We start from the raw sequence: 21,477 nt of genomic DNA on the forward strand, positions 1-21,477 counted from the left end.
CCAGTCTTTTAGGATATGCGTGTCTCATGATAATAACCAACTTACAATATATCAAGCCTTAAAGGTGCATTAAGGAGTTTTACAACCTTAAAAATACTTATTTCCCACCATAAATATGTTACACATTTTTAATGATGTGTACAATGTGCCCTGACATATTCATTACAAGTACCTCTAACAGCGCTAAATTGTCACTTGAAAGTTGCAGTGCCGGTCCGGCACCAGAATTTTTTGGGGGAGAATTTGAAAGGAATGACGTAATGCACGCTTCGGCTGGTTAGGTTTCATTTTGTCCGCCATTACTCCGCCAGATGCTTAGTGAGCAACAACTGAGCAGGATCTTCCAGAAAGTAAGAAAAGACGGGCTTCTAGCACTGCCACAGCTCCAGCACAGACTCCACCAGGTAAAAGAAACTTAAATTTTACTTGAGCGCTTCTAAATGAGCGAAGACGGAGTCCCCCTCTTCCGTGCCCGTGAGCCACAGGGACGAGTTTTTCACTAAGCTGCATTACGCCCAAGGCCTGCAGGTGGCGCTCTTTCGCATAAAACGTGCAAACTCCTTAAGGCACCTTTAAAGCTCGTGTCCGGAGTTTCCGTTCGTTTCCAATGTATGTATCTTTTTTTAACAAAGCTTAAATGTGTCAGTCTGTTTTGATACTATAATATAATATTAGCATAAAGCAGTATAAAAATGTATTTATGAGCCCCGCCTGCATCTCATAGACCCCCATGTTATCCAAAAAAGCGCCGGTCAGCTTCAGCCAATAGATTTCGAGCTTCCGCCTTGTCATGTTGTCAATCAAAGTGTGCACGCAGCCAGAGAGCACGGCCGCTCGCCCAGGCAGAGGTGAGTTAGCAACGCAGCAGCCGCCCCGCTTACCTCGGATATATCCACTGTCTGCTGAACATCCACGGTAAACAGCTAAACATGTAGGATGCTGTAGGACTCGGAGGCACTCATTTTCACCCGACAGATAATGCGCGTGCACAATTAAAGGGGCGTGGCTTGGTCGCTCATGAAAGAAGAGGGAGGGCGGAACCTGAGATGTTGGATTAAAGAAACCTCTCTCTTTCAAAACTCCGGACACGAGCTTTAATGAGAAATGTTAATATTGCATTATAAAGTGAAGATACCTGTTATCCCTCTAATTCAGAGGTGTCAAACATACGGATCAGGCCCACAAAAGGATTTAATCCGGCCTTAGAGATGATTATGTCAAGTATGTGAGCTGCAATATTTCAATAAACTGCTGTTATAAATGTGTCCACTGGATGGCGCAATAGCAATTGTGTTAGGCAAGCAAACCGTTTATACCAGGGCAGAGCAAGTACGTCACGCAAGAGCCAATCAGATGAGCTCCTTTGTATTTTGCCTGCGCGATTTATTACGGCTTCTACCTCACCTACCTATATGCTTTTCCACTGCCATTGCCCCAATATGTCGCTGTCAAAAAAGAGAAAAGTGGACGCCAAGTGCAGAGTTTTTCAAGAAAAAAGGTCATCCTCCTATTTTTTTCACTGAAGTGAATGGGAAAGCAGTGTGTTTGTTGTGTTCACAACATGTTGCAGTGCTGAAAGAATATAACCTTCGTCGCCACCATGTAAGTTTTCATGCCGACAAATATGATCACTTTCAAGGACAACCGAGAAAAGAGAAGGTGGATGAACTGTTGTCAAGTCTGAAGAAACAGCAGTCTGTTTTAACTCACAGCTGAGACATCAGTGATTCTGCGGTCAAAGCTAGTTACCTCATTGCTAACGAAATCGCGGTGGCTTCAAAACCAATTAGTGATGGAGAATTCATAAACACATGCATGGTGAAGGCAGCGGAGATCGTGTGCCCTGAAAAGCGACGGGCTTTTGCAAATATCAGCCTGACAAGAAACACTATAGCAGACAGGATTTCTGATCTTTCAGTGGATTTGGACGGCCAGTTAAAGAACAAAGTAAAGGCATTTCTTGCTTTTTCAGTTGCAATTGATGAAAGCACGGACATTAAAGATGTTGCACAGCTGGCCATTTTCATCCGAGGAGTTGATGACACATTGACCGTCACCGAAGGGTTTGTGGAGATGGTACCAATGTCAGGTAAAACAACATCCGATGATATTTTCACCGCACTCGTCGACACCCTGGACAGGGTCGGACTGGATTGGTCCCGCGCTGTCAGCTTGGCTATAGATGGTGCGCCCTGAAATCGGGAGAAAAGCAGGTGTTGTGACAAAGTTCAAAGAGAGAGTGCAATCTGCAAAAGGAGGCCATGATTTTTTGACTTTTCACTGTATTTTGTACCAGGAGGCTTTGTGTTGCAAGTAGGGCTGAACGATATGGGCAAAATTTCATATCTCGATATCCATGCCAGATATCTCGATATCGATACGATATATTACAATGGATTCAGTTAAAATTGAGCATTTTTCAGAAAAATAAAAACATAATACAAAAGGATGTAAAAAAAAAAAATGCAGTTTTATTTATGAGAACTCACTGCCATGACCACCAAACTCGTTTGTGCAGATTCTGCAACCGCCCTCTGCCATCAGCTGCCAACCAGTAAATGAGGTTTGTGGTTGGCTGACCTTACCTGTGCATGGGCAAGCTTACATGCAGGGCAAGCAGGGGAAATCTTGATATCGTTGATTTTGAGAAACTAATGTCCTGAATGTTCATATCCCGATATCGATATAACGATATATTGTTCAGCCCAAGTTGCAAGTCATTAAACATGGATAACGTCATGAAAGTGGTCATCCAAACGGTCAATTTCATCCGATCCAGAAGCCCGAATCACCGTCAGTTTGACAGCCTTCTCAAAGAGAAAGACCACATCTACGGCTTGCCATACCACACTGAGGTAAGGTGGTTAAGCTGAGGTGCTGTGCTGAGGCGTTTCTATGACTTACGAGAAGAAATTGTTCATCAACAGTTCATGGAAGGAAAGGGCAAACCGGTGTTAGAATTTCATTCCGAAGAATGGATGCAAGACCTTGCATTTATGGTGGATGTTACCGAGCACATGAATGACTTGAACAAACGGCTACAAGGCGATGCAGCGCACTTCCCACGCCTGAAACGTGTGCGCGAGCCAACGTGTCGCGGACATGAAGCGGTTCAAAGATAAAATAATGGGACTGTTACGGGAGTTTGAGCAACGTTTTCAGATCTTTTGAACTGGAGAAAGACTTCAAAGTTTTTTGCTCGCCATTCACCGTGAATCCCTCTGAGCTGCCTGTCAACATCCAGCTTGAAATAATTGACTTGCAGTGCGACTCAGATTTGAAGGGCAAATTTGCCGCAGTCAGCTTGGACACATTTTATCAGAACCTCTTGCCAGGTTACCCCAACTTGACATCCCTCGCTGCAAAGCTGTTGTCCATGTTTGGAACCACATATCTTTGTGAGCAGGTTTTCTCTGGAATGAGCATTAATAAAACAAAGCTGCGCTCAAGGCTCACACACAGCCACTTGAATCACATCCTGAAGCCGGCTGTCACTCAGAACGTGACGCCTGATATTGATACGCTGGTGAAAGCTAAAAGATGCCGGGTATCAGGAGTCAAATAAACAATGCAGCCCCACTTAAAGTGCTGCATGAGACACCTTTATATAGTTATGTGATCTGTGAAACAGTTCTGTGAGCCCGCTTGGGAATAGATTTTACTCCTTGTGGCCCCTGAGCTAAAATGAGTTTGACACCCCTGCTCTAATCCCTCAGTAATTTGATTACACTAAAAGTTTCTTTTACATAGTTACTTTTGTCTCATGCAGAAACTGTTGCAGAGCTGCTGTCTCTCTGTCCTGCCCATTGGCCAAAGTGGTTAACTTCATGGTTACTATTTGATAAACTCCTCTTTACTGGAAGAGCAATGTCTCATTAATGGTGTGCTAACTCTCACCCTGAAAACAGCCTTAGAAACCCTGTGGCCTGTTAATATGTAGCTATTTGTCTCAGCTGTGTTGCTACTGCTGCTTCTTATCAAGATTTTAGAGCATCTTCCTCCAGTTGACTCACCTGCACTGTGCTCAGCTAATGAGCCACAATAGAGATATTGTGTGGTTTAGTGTTTTGACCTGATTTAATAATGCCCTTGGAGTCTGTGGATCCAACACAGCGTACAAATAAAAAGTCTCTGATCTTCCAGCCGCCCAGCAGTCTAATATTGACCGAGCCCACAAATATTTGCAACTGCCTTGCTCTGCAACCTGCAAGTCAAAATGATCACTCAAGGATTTCCATCTACATTCCAAAATGAAATGCAGGCTTTCTATCCAGAGGGTTTGCATACAGATTTTATTTTTTTTTATTTTTTTATTTTTTTTGTGAGCTGCAATGCAAACTAGAGTAAAGATGATTTATTTCCAGAGGCATGGTAAATAAAAATAATTGGAGTTTTTAAAAGTGGAAGTGGAAGTAAACCCCTTCTCCTTGAACTCCTCTGTGCCTTTCAGATATACGACAATGGATGCCATATTTTCACTCTGTTGCGTCTTGACTGACCATATTAAAGCAACTGTTGTTTTTCTGTTTGCATCATACATTATTTCCCTCGCCCCCTAATGTGCACTCATTTTTTTTTTTTCCAGTTTTCCCTCCGTGGAATCAAATTCCAGTTTGATGTGTAATCTCTGGGAAAAATCGCGCATTCACATACATAATGCACACAGATCAGGTTTTACAGCGTTATTTACCAGACGTTTTCCAATTTTTCTGGTCCGTACTCGCAGCCAGCGTATGAAATGTGACACTAATTTGCATGCTGACAACGATTTCTAGTGAGATTACACCCAGCTGATTGATGGCCACGCTGTTGCCCCAGAAACCACCTTGGGCGATGTGATATGACTCTCCCGTTATCAGACACTAAAGCATATTCCTGTAGTTAATCTTCCCAAATGGGCTTTCACACAAGATATCCTGCATTCACGGGCCTTGACTGGTAATGAAAGACGGCCCCTTTTACCAATAGTTTGAATACAGTTCATTTTAAACTTGAGGGAAAAAAAGGAAGAAAAAGAAACTACAAAGATAATACAATTCATGTTTGATGAAGTGGAAAAACTGTGGGATTTTAGCTGAATTTGGTGTTTAGTTTAATGAAATAAGTTCTGTTGATGAATCGTTTTGTCAGTTGGCTCAAGATGATGCATGCATAAACTTTAATAAGAGGGAAGACAAATGGATTACTTTCCAGGCCTTTTGTTGTGCGTTTCATTTCTTAAATTTTCATTGTGAGACTGTGGAGCTTACCTGCCGTCAGGCCTCAGGTCTTCTGACTGGTCCGATTATGATTGCACCCATTCATCTCTCTGATTATGGTCACATTAAGAACTGAGCCAATCCCAGCTAACTATGGGCACAAGGGAAGGGAACACATTGGACAAGTTGTGTGTCCATCTCAGAGCCTACAGAGAGACTCCGTAAGGAAATTGCTGGTTATAACCACATGAGAACAGTGCTCAGAGCCACTGAAGACGCAACTTTTTGAAACCGGTCAGGCTCTGTCCCCTTGTAGACAGCAGTTATCAAAATGACGCCATGAAACCTTGAAACTTTTATGAAATGAAAACGCAAAAACGATGCGTTTTCATTCGAAATTTTGTCTTGTAATTGAGGTCTCAAACACTAAATTCTCTTCTGCTTATTGTGGAAGATTATTGAGGTGAATTATTCCACAACTGAATCCTAAAGGCGCATTGATGCTCGAGGTTAGATACACATGAATCTTTCCTACAGTTTGATCCATGTTTCTTTCCATGTCCTGGAAGCTTACGAATATGGACCGACGGCATAATATGGACACCAGTAACCACTGGAGGGATCCGATACCTCAGTGGACATTTCTAAACATTGAAAATGATGGTCTGCACCAGTAACCCGATTCACTGCGCCAGAGAAAAGAATTCTGCATCTTTCAAATATGTTTAACATTCTCTTTGCCCACCGTCCACTATGCTGTGTACATTTTCTTCGCGAAAAGTGTCAACAGTCGACATGCTGGTTATTAACGCGTCTTCTACTCTGTTGCCATAGAAATCGTTGCCTTGGACTGCAGATAGGAAGGATACTGTACCATCCATGCCAACATAAAAGATGTATTGAAGCATGCAGCATAAATGAGCTTTGAGGTGTGACACATTGTGTGTTGAAGCCTTTCCAACAGACCCAGGCTGCAGCAGCTCTTCAGTCTGGTTCAGGCAGTCGGTGAACCTCGAGCACCCATGACCCTTTCACCTTTTCAACAGTTGTCTTTGTCCGGACCTCTTGGCATGTACAGACCATTGCACATGTCACAACACCTCTTCTATCCTGCAGAAGCATCGACCCTCGTGTCTAGCCTCCTCTTTTTTTTTGCATTTCTACCAGTTTCCAACACCTAAACTCCAAAAGCTGACTGGTAACTCGCTGCTTCATACATCCCATCTCTTGGCAGGTGCCACTTTACCAGGATGATCAATCACTTCACCTGTCAGTGGGCTTAATGTCCGTCGTAGATTTGGTCCCCAATTTCCATCCTGGCAAAGACCCCGGCTCATCATTCTTACTATATCTGAAGGTGTAGTGTGTGGAATTCATCAGAAAATTGGAAAAACACATGCAGTGACTTCAGTGGGCCGTATCTTCCTGATGGATTAATGAGGCACGTGCGGCGAGCAGCCAGCTCCACGGGGCCATCAGTCACGCTTAATGGTTGTTAGCATTACTGGGAAACCTGGGCGAATCCTTTTACTGTCTGTTGACAGTAGAATAAGACCTACATGTAAATGTGTTTCTCAGAGTCCCACTGAGAGCGGTTTTATTTTTCTGTGAGGAGCAACAAGTATGTTTTTAAAACATTTAGTGGGAAACAAAGAGAAATCATTATTGTGATCAATTTGTTGTCTCTGATCGTCCAAATAGCAATTTGTTAAACTCTTTACTCGCACGCTATCTGGCTTCCACACCAGAAGGTTTGTTGAATGTTATTGTTAGCATGCCATGCTGCTGGTTGTACTGTTTCTATTTCATCACTGTGTTTAAACAGTGTGAGCTGATGGTCGCACTTTCTCCTAAATTTGGACATATTCCAAGCCTTCCTTCGAACCTCTTCAGCCAATATCAACCCTCTTATCTCAGTTATCTTTTCACATTATTCAGTAATTTAACCATAATAGCGTCTGTCTTCCACAGCATACAGCAGCAGTAAGAACATATTTTAAAAGAATAATCTCTGTATCCATCAAGAAGGCATTGATTGCAGCTCTGACAATGTGAAGTACCGAAGTGTCCATTTAAAACAAGTATGTAGTGACGAGCCACTCAACAGAAGGTTAATACAGTTTAAAGTGTTTCACAGTAGAGGTCAGGTAAAGTCTCGTTGTCAGTTTTTCTCCTTTTTGAGTCTCTTTTATGAAACAGAGTGAAAACAATAAGACGCTCCATCATCTTCATAAAAGCTTCCGTCTCCCACTGCGATCCGGTATAAAGCGAGTGTCTGAATGCCGTCTCCGACTGTCTTCTCTGCTACTTGCACTCCACACTTGTGCTAACATCCTTTTGAGCGCGGAAGCAGAAAGCCAGCTGCTGTGAGGCGGGAACTCATCATCCGTCCCTGAGCAGAGCCGAGCAGGTTAAAGTGATGAATCTGATCCAAGTTCCTGACAAACGCCTGCTGTTCAAGGAAACTCTCCCATTAATATTCAGATGTGCTTACCGGCACCGTCGCAGGGTGGAAAGGGAGCAAAAGTCCCTCTTTAAGTTGGAGAATAATTGCAGGAACTTTTCCATTCCGTGCTGCGAGCTACAATGGAGAGGCTGCTGGAGCTAAAAACTTGTGTGTCGAATTTTATCAGATTCCAAACGACAGAAATCTGAATTTAGACGATAGTCTTGCTGCACTTTAAAAGCTTTGGAGTCTGCATTGAAGCCCAGATAAGGAATATAAGTCTGCTTTTCTTTAAGTAAACTAAAGAAACACACACCAACAGAATTACTGGCCTTTTTCAAAGCAAACTCCACATTAGTTTGTGGTCTTTCCAGCTCTGAATGCAGTAGGGAAACTGCTAATAGACCTCCTGCATAGAAGCTGCAAGATTAATGTGTGCTATACATGCCTGTGTGCCTTTTTTTTTTCACCCCCCTGCATTCATTAGAGATGGTTACGATCTGTCGCCCTGACAGTCCGGGGCGGGGAAGGTCACAACAAACCTCTTATCTAGATTATGGAGCTCCCCACCTACAGAGGAGTGCAGGCAGGGTTTTGGAGAGGAAGATATTTGAGATGCTAATCAGTGAGTAGTGCTCGTACTGGAAGAGCTGCGTCCTGCTGCTCTGCGACGCTTTTTCAAAATCCAGCCGTCTCTGCTTCACTTACTCCTCTTAACCCGCAGCTGAAACGAGGCACATTTAACTTTACCTCAACCCGATAGCTCGTCTCGCTCAGCGTTTTGTCTCGGATGAGACAGATCAAAGAAATGCAGTTGTGTCTGGGTGGGATTAATGCCCTTCTCGGTTTGCACCCAATGTTGCTGACAGTAATTTTATTCGTCTTTGAAACTAGTCCAGTATCTCACCGTCAACAAAACGGCGAAAGACAACAGCGACAGCAGCATGGAGGATATCGCCACATCGAGTAATTAAGTTGGTAATGAAACCATCGATTTGTCCCTGCGAAGGTCCCGCTTGAGTTTATTGTGCTGGATGACGATGTTCTCTTCACTCACTCCTGTGGGGATCTGGACCAGCCAGTCCAGGGTTTGGGGAACTTTTAATCACTTCTGTCTGAAAGCTCTGTGACAAACTGGAATGGACACTCTCCGGCTCTGCTCCGTGCAGACTGTGGTGCAGCCAAAGGTCACAACGGTTACATTACAGCTGTACCATCGCAGGAACTGTACTGAGCAAAATTCAAAGAAATCCCCGAGAATAGCAGAGGCAGCACGACACTGAGACCTGAGCTGAGATATTGGTGATGCTGCCATGAAGGCGAGCTGGATTGATGCTACGATTAGACTCAAAGCTGTGCTGTCAGGGTGAGTTTGTGAAAACATGCACGTACAATGAAACGGCCATTGGAAAGGTTTTTTTTTTAATTGGCTTCATGTTGAGATTGTGGTTAGCTTCAGTACTAATTGTTTAATTTTATGAAACTATTGATACTTTCATTTTGTCTACTCTACACAAACTTTAAGGTTTAAAGCTAAGGGTTATTCAGGCACTATTTTACCACTCAGCCCTTGAAATTAAATGTGTTTGACACTTCTGGTCTGAATTCAGTTTATGTCTTGCCCCCAAAAAGTCAATTTCTTTGAAAAGGTTCAGAAGCTTTCATGGGTTTTACAGTGTTGAGCACATCTGATTGGACCTTTGTTGGCCTTAGTTATGTATTTGCGGCATGCTGTCGACTTTTTGATAACTGTCTCTGGTCACAATCAGTCATTAATTTTAAAGTACAGATACCAGTCTGTCTTTATTGATGCCAGTCTGAAACTTGAAGAATATCTACAAAGTACAAAAAATGTCTACAGACTACTAAAAGGCTACAAAATGATACTAATATAAAAAAAGTCCAGCTGTAATTGCAGCATGCTAATTGTGCAGTTGTTTTGCCACCATACTTTCTTGATAACGTCAAAATATTGCGGCATACCGTATGTGACCACCAGGTGTCACTGTATGACACTAGAAAGTTGCTACTGCGTTCAATTGGTTATACATTTGACTATCATTTCAACTTTTAATTCAACTGTGTACATGTTCTTGATCTGTCAAAGTATTTCTGTTCTCAATGTTAAACCAAATTGTTTGATTTCCCAACCTTTTTTAAATGCCACTGTAAGCGAATGCTGAATCCTGATTGGGTGATTGAACGCCATCATACATCTCACCTGCCATCTGAGAGCCGATGGGTTGCCTGAAGGGATGAATGGATGAGTGGAGCCCCAGTCATACGTCTCCCAGGTGGACAGGGTGAATTACACTCCCGGTCAGTGTGTGCAGGAGACACATCATGACATATGGTTTCCTACTGTACAGTGCTGTTATTAAAAAGAAGAAAAAAAAAGTCGCTTCTTCTCGAGATTTGCTGTAAAATGGTTCAGAAACTACTACGAGAGTCATTTATTGGTTAAAGATGGACCTTGCAGCAGCTGCAGTGGGTGCACAATCGAACATTTTTTATTTTACACTTAAAAATGTGCTGTAACTGATGATTGGATGGAGATTGTTTTGTAATTATGACCCAAGAACCACATCATCCATGGAAACTCTTCGGAAATATTGATAATCATCTTTTAATTTTAATTCAATTGTCATTTTTGTCAATAGTGTCACTTTTATGACTGTTGGATGTGTTGAATTGGTTACATGACACATTTTCAAGAGAAAATGGAAAACTGTGGACTCGACTTTTACGAAAATGGTGCTCGGAGTCAGTGACAACACATTTTTTGGAGAATTGGCCTCCAAGGTGGAACTTTCTGTAAATGCACCAACTCCATCTGCACACCACGGCCAAAGGAAACGGTTCTTCTGCACATTCACAAGCAGACGGGTCAATCATCAAATCCGACAGGATCGCTGTTCTGGATGACTTCATTTAAAAAAACATAGAACATATGAACTGTAGAGAGCAGCAATTGAGGAGAAGACGTCACAGAAGATCCATGGATGTAGAATAGGAAGAGATGCAGATGTTTGATGTGAGAAGTCTGTTGTGTTTATTATCCCGCTTTTCATTCAGTAGCTGCACTAATTGTTGTTTTCTGTCACTTTTTAAATATTTTTGTTGTTGTGAACATTCCAATAATTTAACAAAAAACAAAAAAAAAAAGCCGAACAGATCTCTCCATTTTTCACTCTGCTTGTAAAGCAGCGGTTCCTTCCAGCCAGCTGTGCACTAACTGTGTGCTTTACTGAGTCGTGCAGCATCCATTGACATTTCGGCAGACTTCCTCTCTCCAGCAGAGCCCCCCATGCAGCTCCGACGCTCGGGCAGCTGTCTGCTCGCTGACAGGCAGCCGCAGCGACCCGTCCCCATCCAGCCATTTTCTCCGGGAGCCCTAACCACGGGCAGCTGCTGCCTCGCTTCAGCACGGCCAACATTGTTGCTCCTGGTGTCCTCAGCCGCCTCGCCTTCCAGGTGATAGATCCCGACTTGGCCCAATAAGTCTCGCAGGGGAATAAACAAGGCGGCGAATTCAATATTGCACGTGTCGCGGCCAGCTGGTGAGGTCGGGGGGAGTTTATGTGTCGCGTTTGATACATAAACCCTGATTCAATGTGGAGCCATCAGCAAAGCATAAAGCTCCCATTTTCAGGAGTTATTCGCCAGGAGTTGTGAGTTATGCTCTGCGAAGGTTATCCTTTAAGCAAGCTTTGACAGAATTCCACGAAGCAGTTCTGGAAGAAACGGGCAAAAAAACCCCACAGACGCAGTAATGAAGCAGCACAGGCAGCCTTACCGATCTCTGCCGCCGCTGTGTTCTTCCTCTGTCAGCAGTCCAGCTGGTGCTGAGGGAGCCCGATGCCCCCATTAGGTTGTTTTGACAGCCTTATCCCCGGTAATTAATACCAGGCACTTCTAAATGAGATTTACGGGAGACATGCTGTTTGCAGCACCCAGCTGGGGGAAACCTGCTTTCAGCAAACTGCTGCTGGGAGTTCGGGACACCCAGGTTTATATACAGCGCTTTTACTCAGTACAGTAAACACTCCAGATCAGAAAATTTCAGAGATATTGATTTGGAGAGCCTCGGAGAGAAGGAACATGGCCTCCATCTTGAAAACAAGCTGTACTCACAATTGCAATGTGGAACACCAGCTTTATACTGGAGGTATAGGTGGCACAAAATGACTGTGAGGAGAAGGTCAGAAAGTCAGACGACGCGTATTTGGTAGGCTTTTGTGTTGTAACGATGCTTCCTGTCAACAATCAGGCACGGATGGAAATCCAGTTTTATGTTGATTTAGAGATAATGTTCTTCTCAAACCAAATTTCTTATTCTGTTTTTCCAATTTCATACTCGGCTCTCTGTGCATGCCACAAATGCAAGTTCTTTACAAATAATAGCCCCATGTTAAAGGAGATGAAAAAATATTCTAACTGGATTTGTTTCTGAAAATTTTAACTTGAAAGCTCCAACTTTGTCAACAATAAGATATTTTCACTCTGAGGGGAAAGGTTCAGAACCTGACATTTTCAGACAGGAAAATAAATAAATATACATTTCTTAGTGTGTGTGTGTACTATATGCTGCGTTTCGTTATCATGCATCTTAGATTGCATAAGATACATATAAGTCTTTCCGGAAAACAATCTGGAGGCAGTGATCTGAAGGAGTGTGGCTTCGAGAAATTTGACCCAGTTTCCACAGCAGTGCTTTCAAGTCAAAACGGAAAACTTTCGATGCACTTTGGGGCTTCATTTCCATGGAAACGAGGCTCGGTGCCACTAAAAACTCAACTTTTGAAAACACTTGGGCTCTGTCTCTGTCAGTGGTGGAAACTATTGTTCATACATCTTCTGCACATGCTCAGATGAACAGTAACAATGGCGCCCTCTGGTGGCATGACTTCCAGTCCATATTCACCGGGGACTTGGTAGGTAGTTTCCAGGAATAGCAATCCAACGTGGTGCTCTGTCCATATCAGTGTGTGTCTGGCTGTTATTAATATTTCCAGTGTATTGTCCTCATGTATAATAAACTCAGACAGCACCCACTAGTGGCCCAGCATGCAAACTACATCATGTAAATGCAAAACTTTCCTGAAATGAAAGCAAACTTTCCCACTTCCCAGCTGATCATGAACACAACGCAAATCTGCAAGTTGGAAACTATCACCACTGAAATCCCACATATGTCGAACCTGAATATTTTCATTATGTGGAGAAGATCTCATTGGGATTTCTATTCAATCAGAGGTTTAGTGTCCACTAGAAGCAGGTGCATGGTCTTGCTTTTTCATGAACATGATGTATGCAGATGTGCAGCTCATTAGAGGCGCCTTGTTTCCTGCGCCGTCAGTTTTAACGTGTTGTCCATCCTATTTTTTTTTTAATCTGTGCAGCAGCCCGGACAAAATGCAACCGACTGTCAAATCCCCTGAGACGGGTGTGGAAGAGGGATTTTCTCTCTCTCTGAAATTAGGAGGAAAACGCGTCCTGTGTGCGTCTTCGCCACAGAAAAAAAAAAAAAAAAACAAAAAACACGGAGATTTAAATCACCTCCCCGGTGCGCGTGATTTTCTTTCTCTTTTGTGAGCAACGCGTGAGGAGATCTACAGAGGAGAAACCCCCCCCAGTCTTTCCCCCGTCTTCTTTTTTATTTAAGGAATCGGTCCGTGAGGTTGTAAGCCCACCCACTTATGAACCGGCTCACTATCTGAGGGTCTGGCTGGCAGCTGACGGCGCCGCAGCGCGGAGCAGACAGACGCTGTTCCAAAAAGTCTGCGGAGCAAACCTTTTCGGGAGCAAACTCGGAGCTGCCAAGGGAGGAAACAATGAAGGAAAAGAGTCTTATTGAGACTGCAAAGATGCAGGGCAACGTCCTGGTAAGGTGTTTTATTTAATTAATTTATTTATTTGCTGCTGCTGTCTGTTAAGATCTGCGTTACGCGTCCCGTTTCCATCATCCTTATGCGCTTTGACGCACGACGTTATTCATCATTCATATCAACTGATTAACTAAGAAGAAGAAGAAAAAAAAACAGTTCACGCCCTTGGTTTTATCAGTATTCTTATAGTGAGTTATAAATCACAGTTATAAGGGAGTTGGAAAGTTTTTTGTTTTTATGGGGCCACTCATAATGACTGCTGAGTTTTGGCTCCTCTCCTTCGGGTCGTGAAGCTTCAGAGGGCAGAGGTAACCTTTTGCCCAAGGAGGCGCCCATTAATATTTTACTGCATCTAAAGCTGTGAGGTGCAGGATATATTACCCCGACTGTCCTTCTGCTGGGAGCTGCGATTCAGCCGTGGATGTATGTATGAAGGGAGTGAATACCAAGTGTCCTTTGGGCCCCTTTCAGATATTAAAGGCCACTGCCATCCCCTCCCTCCCACACTGTTTTCAGTCTCTCATCTTATGATTTTCAGAAATATTGCTGTTGATTGTTGCATTAACTCATAATTGAATACAAATAGTGTTTTCTGAAGGTCTTAACTTTGCTTCTGGACAGTTTAGTTTCATAGTATTTTGTTTTTTTCTTCAAAATGCACCACGGAGGCTCAGAACGCTGTGCTCTGCAAACACTCAAGGCCATTTTGGAAGATGTGGGGCACAGCTGTGTGGAGTCCGGCGACTCCAAATGGTTACTTCAGTGAAAATGGTGTTTTCCTCCCTGTGGCCTTACGATGTGCACGATGTGTTTATCTGTGTTTATCCCGTCGTGATGGGGAGGTTTATGAGTTTGTGGGTCAGCTTTTGAGACAGCAAGTTGTGGAGTTGAGCTGAGACATTACAGGACTGGCTGTGGCTGAAAACCTCATGGCATCATTGACATCTCAGCTCAGGTGTCAGTGTTATGCTTCTTCTATTCTGCAGAAATGTTTTTTTTTTTTTTTTTTTATAGTTTTTGGAACCCTGATAACTTTAAATTTATTTTCCAATTGGTGTACAATCAAGACAATACATGCTGAATTACACAAAGCCACATGTTTTTTTTTTTTTCTGCTGCACTGTTCTGGTTCCTGTATTCTAAAGCAGAAATGATATTTCTTTTTTTTTTTCCCTGAGTGGGTCCGTCAGTGTTTCTGCCAGTCTGGTCCTGCAGAGATTTATGTGTTTGATGAACAAACCTAGACGTTACCACTGGCCCGCTTCCCTCAGCCACAATGCCCACGAGGCTTCATCATTGGATTTTTGGAATACTACAGAAAACTCTTTAAAGAGGGGAAATTAGGCCAGGTAGTTTGTTTTATTTAGTCAGACTGGAAGCCAAAAAATAATTGCTTGAAATGAAAAAGCTTGTGTCCTCAATGAAACCACAACTAAGCCCTTTTTTTTTTTAAAACCAAAAGTCTTTTTTCGAGCACGACAACATGAATGCAATAAACGACTGACTGTAAAATTTTGAGTCATAGTAGTTTGCCAGCCTTTTTGAGACACACACACACACACACACACACACACACACACACACACAATGAAGGAATAAAACATGCAAATGTACAGTAGATATCCATCTCTTGGTAAACCGAAGCTCTGATCACACCACCAACTCCTGCCATGCTTCATTGCTTGACTCAACAGGTGGCTTCGACCTACCTAGCTGCACCACCGTGTACCGGGAAGGAAGAGAAAAAAGATTAGAAGTTGGGACTTAATGGTATTGAAAGCTGAACGTCTACCACTTAGGAGCAATCGTGCTCGTACATGATGGGGGAAGAAGAGGACGCAGAGTTTCTTTGAGTTGCACCAAATGGAAACATTTGTTCACGAGAGATTCTCCGAAAGACACTTTTAACACCCGATTCCTAGAAAACCATTATTGTAAGTACAAGTCACCTGAACAGATCGTGCCTTCAAAATGAGATCTATAGCAGGATATGTCTAAAGCATTTTAATCCAGCGGCCAGCAGTGAAATTCACCTTTAGTGTGGCCGGACATGTAAAATAGTGCCATATAAACTTTTAACGATTAAGTTTGAAGTTCTTTGTTGTGCTTCAGAGTTTGTCTAATGAAAATATCGATATGTTCTCAAACGCCAAACAATTATGTCTGGAAAATGACTACAAAACTCAACATGAACCCAATTTGTAAGATGGTGCGAAAAACGGTGAAATGCGTGTACGGTGGTGTCGTGGTTGGCACTGTCGTCGAGTTTTCACCTGGTACTTTGACTTTTTCCCTACAAAGTGATCGTGTCTGCTATGTGACAGCAAGGTTGCGTCCGCATTCTTGACATGTATTAGTCCTGTCTGTCCTTTATCTGTGCCGTCTCCAACCTGTTAGCACAGTTTATTGTCTGAATTTTACAGTGTTGAAAACCCCTTACCGTACCTCTGTGTTGAATCATTTGTCAATTGAAAAAGACTTCAAACCATCTCCGTTTCCTTTCACCTCATCTTCGTATCGATTGCTTCCATTAGCTTATTGATGTCTTCCTTTACCGGGAAACCTTAAAATCACTCTTTGCTTTATTGGCAGGGTCAGGTGTAAAATTACTGGTCATTGACGGTGCGATTTAAGCAGGTCGCAACAAGGAAGGCGCTTGAAAACAAAGAGGAAAATGTCACTTGGCTTCAGCACAGCAGGTTTATTACACGAAAGGATTGCTTCCTGCAAAACACGCCGGTCCTCATGGGATAGAGGCTAAGTGTGGCGCCTCAGCGGGAAGTCCTTTCGATAACAGGGAGAAATCTGCACAGTGTGGTTCCTGACCACCGAGCACGGCGGTCGGACATGGCTGCTGCCTCTTGGGGAATCTGTCAATGAGCGGAGCAGGTACGACTTGGAAACCGGGCGGAGAAACAGTCCCCAGGCTGTGGTGCCCGCACAGGAAATCACGGCTAATCAAGCCTACATTCAGATGCCTCCGGGGTAATAACAGCGAAGCTGTAATACCTTGGCTATTATCTCGCCCATTTCACTCGTGCTGTGCGGAGCTTTGTTTTAGCTTGACGTCTCCAGATGTGCACAGATCAGCAGGAACATTATGACCATCAGGGGTGTCAATCATAGGGCCCGTGGACCAAAACCAGCCTGCTGAATACTCCAATGCTGCTTGCCAAACCAGCAAGCACGTTGTTTATGAGCTTCATTACGCCTTGAGTTTTGGCTCTTTTTTACCAGTACGGTTGCCTCGTAAACCAGCCCCGCCCACTCCTCATCCGCGTTTGGATTTTGGAGTTGGGCTCAGTCTGGGCTCAGTCTTTCATAGAAGGGGTTTTCACTCGGTCTGAAACGACCGAGCCAATCAGCGTTGCCGCTTTTTGTTTTCAAATTTTTTTGGCGAATTCCGGTGGCTAAACCGGAAGTGACACCATCACTGCGCGCAGCGGAGATTACGGACTGTAACTTTAACCATCGTCTGAAAGCTGCAATAAGTAAAGTTATAGCCAAAATACCAAGTATTACAACAATCAAGCAAGAGTCTGCGCTTGGTGAGTTTCTCACAGGAAAAGACGTTTTCGCGTGTCTTTGCGTGTAAGGAAGCTAGAGCTAATGAGCTAATGCTAACCCTTAGAGAAGCGAACGGATTTTGATGACGTATTTGTTTTGAAGCGCTGATTGGCTGAAGTACGCTGTCAGTCAAAGGAGTAACCGACACCCCCTGCAATAAGTTTCTATGGGCTCCTATACAGACTAAGTCCAACTCCAAATCCAAATGTGGATGAGGAGTGGGCAGGTCTGGTTTACGAGGCTACCAGTACGGCCCACTCAGGATGAAATCAGGCTGTATGTGACCCCTTCACTGAACTACCCCTGATGTAGGCCTTTCTCTCGCAGAATCAAAGAAAAAAAGAAAGGTTTACTGTGTCTGTTTGACCTCTTTCTGTTAGATTCAGACATTTTGGGGTACGACTGCTCTTGGGTTGGTTTGGATCCCTTCATCACTGAGCCTGTCACCCAGTCACTACCATTTTCTTCCTCGAGTCCCTTTTGGACTGCTAACACCCCACAAGAGCTGAGTTTTGGCGACGGCCTGAACCAGTCATCTAGCCCTCGAGACTCAGCCTCCGTGAGATCCACTCAGATTCCTCCCGCTCCTGAGCCGTCGACTTCAAGAACAAAGTGTCCACATGCTGCCCACCCACTAACAGCCGCCATGATACAAGATGACCAGTGTGGCTCACTTCACATGTCAGCGGTCTTAATGTTACGGCCGGTCGATCTCACTTTATGCCGGCGGTTTGAGGCTTTCTGAAGACGCTCGTTCTCCAGCTTTCACAGTACTCGTGTCTTAATTATTCTTCGATGCAGGAACCCCCCTCCCCCCCCCCCACCTCTGAGGGTGCAAACGGCAGGGTTGTTCAACAGCTAATGATTTGTTTTTCCTGGCCGAAACGGGAGGGAAGAAAAAGAGCGAAGAAATGTAATGGACTGAGAGATTTATTTCTGCAAAAGATGAGAGGCTTTCAAATGGCTGACCAGGCGAGGGTCCTGTCGTCATGGCTGTTTTTCACTCTGTTTTGATTCCTCAGCTTGAAGCACTTCTCCGCTGAGGACCTCCGTTGTCTCATTATCTTCAAAGTGTGTTTGGCTGCAGGCGCCAAAGAATCCTCTCCTTTTTTTTTTTGGCTCCTTGACTCAGGTCACAGTTTGGGTTTTGTTTTAAGTTATTTATCTCAACACTTATGAATATTTTGAAAAGATACCAATTGGAAAAAAAGAATATCTGCCAACGTGCAGAATGAAATAATGACATGTTTTGATGCTTTTGTGGTTTTGAAGTCACTTTGGGTTGTGGAGCTGATATGAGATTGTCTTAACAGTGGCATTGTGATCTCGCTTGGTCAAGTTTTGAATTGATGTGCAACTTTTAACGAACTGAGCTCATTCCAGTTCTGGGCGGTCTGGTTTTTTGGGTCGCCGCCGAACAGCTCTCGGTTAAAGATTTGACTCTTCCGGGAGACAAACGACTGCGATAAGCTTGGCGTCCAAACTGTCACCTTTATTGGAGATCAGCCTAATTTGCAGGCCGCCGTGTTTTCCCCACAGTTGGGACTAAAGGCAGCTGTTTCGTACCTCAAACAGCTGTTTGGTGAATCGAACCGTGCGCAGGCCTTCAGGCTGACGGCTGCTCTTTGATGGAGGCGCCACTGCGTGTGATTTGGTGCCTTCTGCGCATTCAATGCCTTTTCGGTTCAAACTTGGAGACTCCAGGCTGCCTTGTCGTTGTTGAGTCGATCGCCGGTTTGCTTGCTTTTATTTATTTTTTTTTCTGGTGCTGTTTTTGAAATCTGCTTGACCACCTCTGCATGCTTTGTACTTTATTGATCGCTTTGCTCGGCCTGCCACACGTTTTCCACACCTGTCACCTGCTGCCGTGTGGTGAGTCAGCATCGCCGGCGCTGCTCTTTGCGTTATTTCTGCTGCTTTCAGAGGCTTTAAATGATTCAAACAAGGTGTCAGATGTGCGAGTGTGAATATTGTGACCAGTTCAGAAGAGCAAAGAAGATACTGAATCAAATAATAAGTTTTTCCATTTCTGCAATGAAAGTATGAAATACTTATTGAAAAATATTTGCAAATGTCTTTCCTTGAGTTTTTTAGACGTCTTTAAATCTTGGAATCTCTATACGCCATTCATGTGTACAAAAATCCGGTGGCAAGTGAAAAAGTGACAAAAATGTAACATATTTTATCATTTGTCACTGAAAAATGCAATGGATTTCATGCAGAATGCCTGTAGAGGATTGCCAACACGCCAGAGTGCTGCTGTCCTTGAATATAAAGTGCCGTTTGCAACAAACATGACTCACCTGATGCATCGAATGTATGTTTAAAAGCTGACGGGAAAAATGCAGGAGCTACTAAATTCAGTCACATACCTCATAAAACGGATCAATGTTGAAGAAAAGTAGTAGAAATTTTTAATTTTTTGAAAGCCAGAGGTAAGGTCACCGAGGAAGATCGATGGAAATTAGAATTGTAAAATGTTAAATACCAAGAAAATATGACCAAAACATAGATGCCGTGTATAAAAATCTTCTATGCATTCATCTTTCAATATTCCCCGTCCAGTTCCAGCTCACAATAAACCAAAGGCAAGAGGAGCCATGCATGCTGGTGCAAAATCACTTCAACACACACACACACACACACACACACATGTTGAGGTTGTTGTCAGTGGTGTTGCTCTGATACAATGATGATACAAAGAATGGAATGATACAAAGACAGACAGAAAACGTCTCTGAACCATAAAACGCTGCCAGAAAGCAGATGTAAAGTGAAGACGGCCGGCGAGGCGGTGACACCGCGAACCTGCCCGTCGTCCCGCTCGTGTACGTTTGTCAGATATTTATGTACTTTATTGGGGTCAGCTTCTCTTTTGCCAAATCGGAAACGCAGCACTCCGGGGGCTGAGGGACTTGATTTATAGTGACCTTTTACGCGGGCCGTAGTTTCTCAGCGGTGCCAGCGCACAACGGCAGCATTTCATTAAGCGCTCTGGAATCCATCACGCTGCCTGTTTCCCCTTTAGCTACATTTGTTTGTCGAGCAATCAAGCAAAGCCGGCAGATGGCTGCGCCTCTCATCTTTTTCAGCACGAGAGCTGAAACGTTAACGTGCAGAAGTAAGTTGGATTTTATTTTCCCCTCCTGAAGTGTTTTCAGTCTTTGCCACGAATCGGCCGCGTGCCGATCGGTTGGAGTTCGGCCATCAGCGGGGAAAGTTAAAGAAGATGACTGTAATTTGGGCTTTGGTGGAGCGGCTGATCAATACCAGTGATTTGAGGATCACTTTGTCTGACATTAAAATGCTCGCTTTCAGAACGCATCGGGGTCCAGAACAAAAACGGCTTGTTTTGGTGGCTCAGCAATCAGGGAGCTTCTCCAATCATGAAACGGCATGAGTTCTCAAAGCGCTTTGTAATTATATTATTTCACATTATGCAGCTCTTTAAAACACTGCCAAGAACATCTAAACTCTCTGAGTTCTTTGCAATAAAACTGTGATGCCGTATTTTCACGTGACGTCTTAAAACAGGAGTGTCCAAAGTGGGTCCTGGAGGGCCGCAGCCCTGCATGTTTCCCGTGTCTCCCTGCTTCAGCACACCTGAATCTCATGATGATTCGCGGCCAAGTCCAGCAGAAAGCCAGATAACGAGCCTCATTGCAATCAGCTGTGTTGAAGCAGGGAGAAATAGAAAGCATGCAGGGCTGCGGCCCTCCAGGACCGACTTTGGACACCCCTGTCTTAAAATATTCAACTCACTCACTCACTCTAACTTTTTAATGAAGCACCTCTCAGAGATTTGAATTATCCTCAATTTCATTTCCGTCACAACCCCTCATGCAAAAGTGATTATTCACAGAAAATTCTGTGGATTTTTCTTTCTTCAAGTGACAGAATCTACTTGGATGATAAACATGAATTAAATGGAAATGTCTTGAGTCAGATTATAACTTCTCCTCAGGTTGAATTTACGTGACAGTGTTTTCCAGTGAAAACCTTCTGTAGCGTTTTTGGGGCTTGCTTGTAGTGAATGTGTTGCTCGCCCCAAACACATCTCAAGTTTTCAAACATTCACAATATAGCGACAGACAAAAATAAGGAAGAGGAGGTGTCCGGCGCTTTTGGGTGATGGGCGTGATCGACCAGCTGCACTGGTGAAATTCAGCATTCAGCAGAAAAACGCAAAAAGCATCTTTAGACCAAAAGTTCCTTCTCTCCAGCGCTGTGCCCGCTGACAGGAGGGAGTGTTTCCTTCATGTTTCTGTCATTGTGCTCAGCTCTGTCAAAGATACGGACCCTGGGCCAAACCCGGGACGTGGGAGGGTCCAACCCGCTGTGTGAGATGACTGTGCAGATAGTTGAGTCTTTGTTACAT

Source organism: Salarias fasciatus, chromosome 9 (assembly GCF_902148845.1).
Source record: "Salarias fasciatus chromosome 9, fSalaFa1.1, whole genome shotgun sequence".
Taxonomy (NCBI): domain Eukaryota; kingdom Metazoa; phylum Chordata; class Actinopteri; order Blenniiformes; family Blenniidae; genus Salarias; species Salarias fasciatus.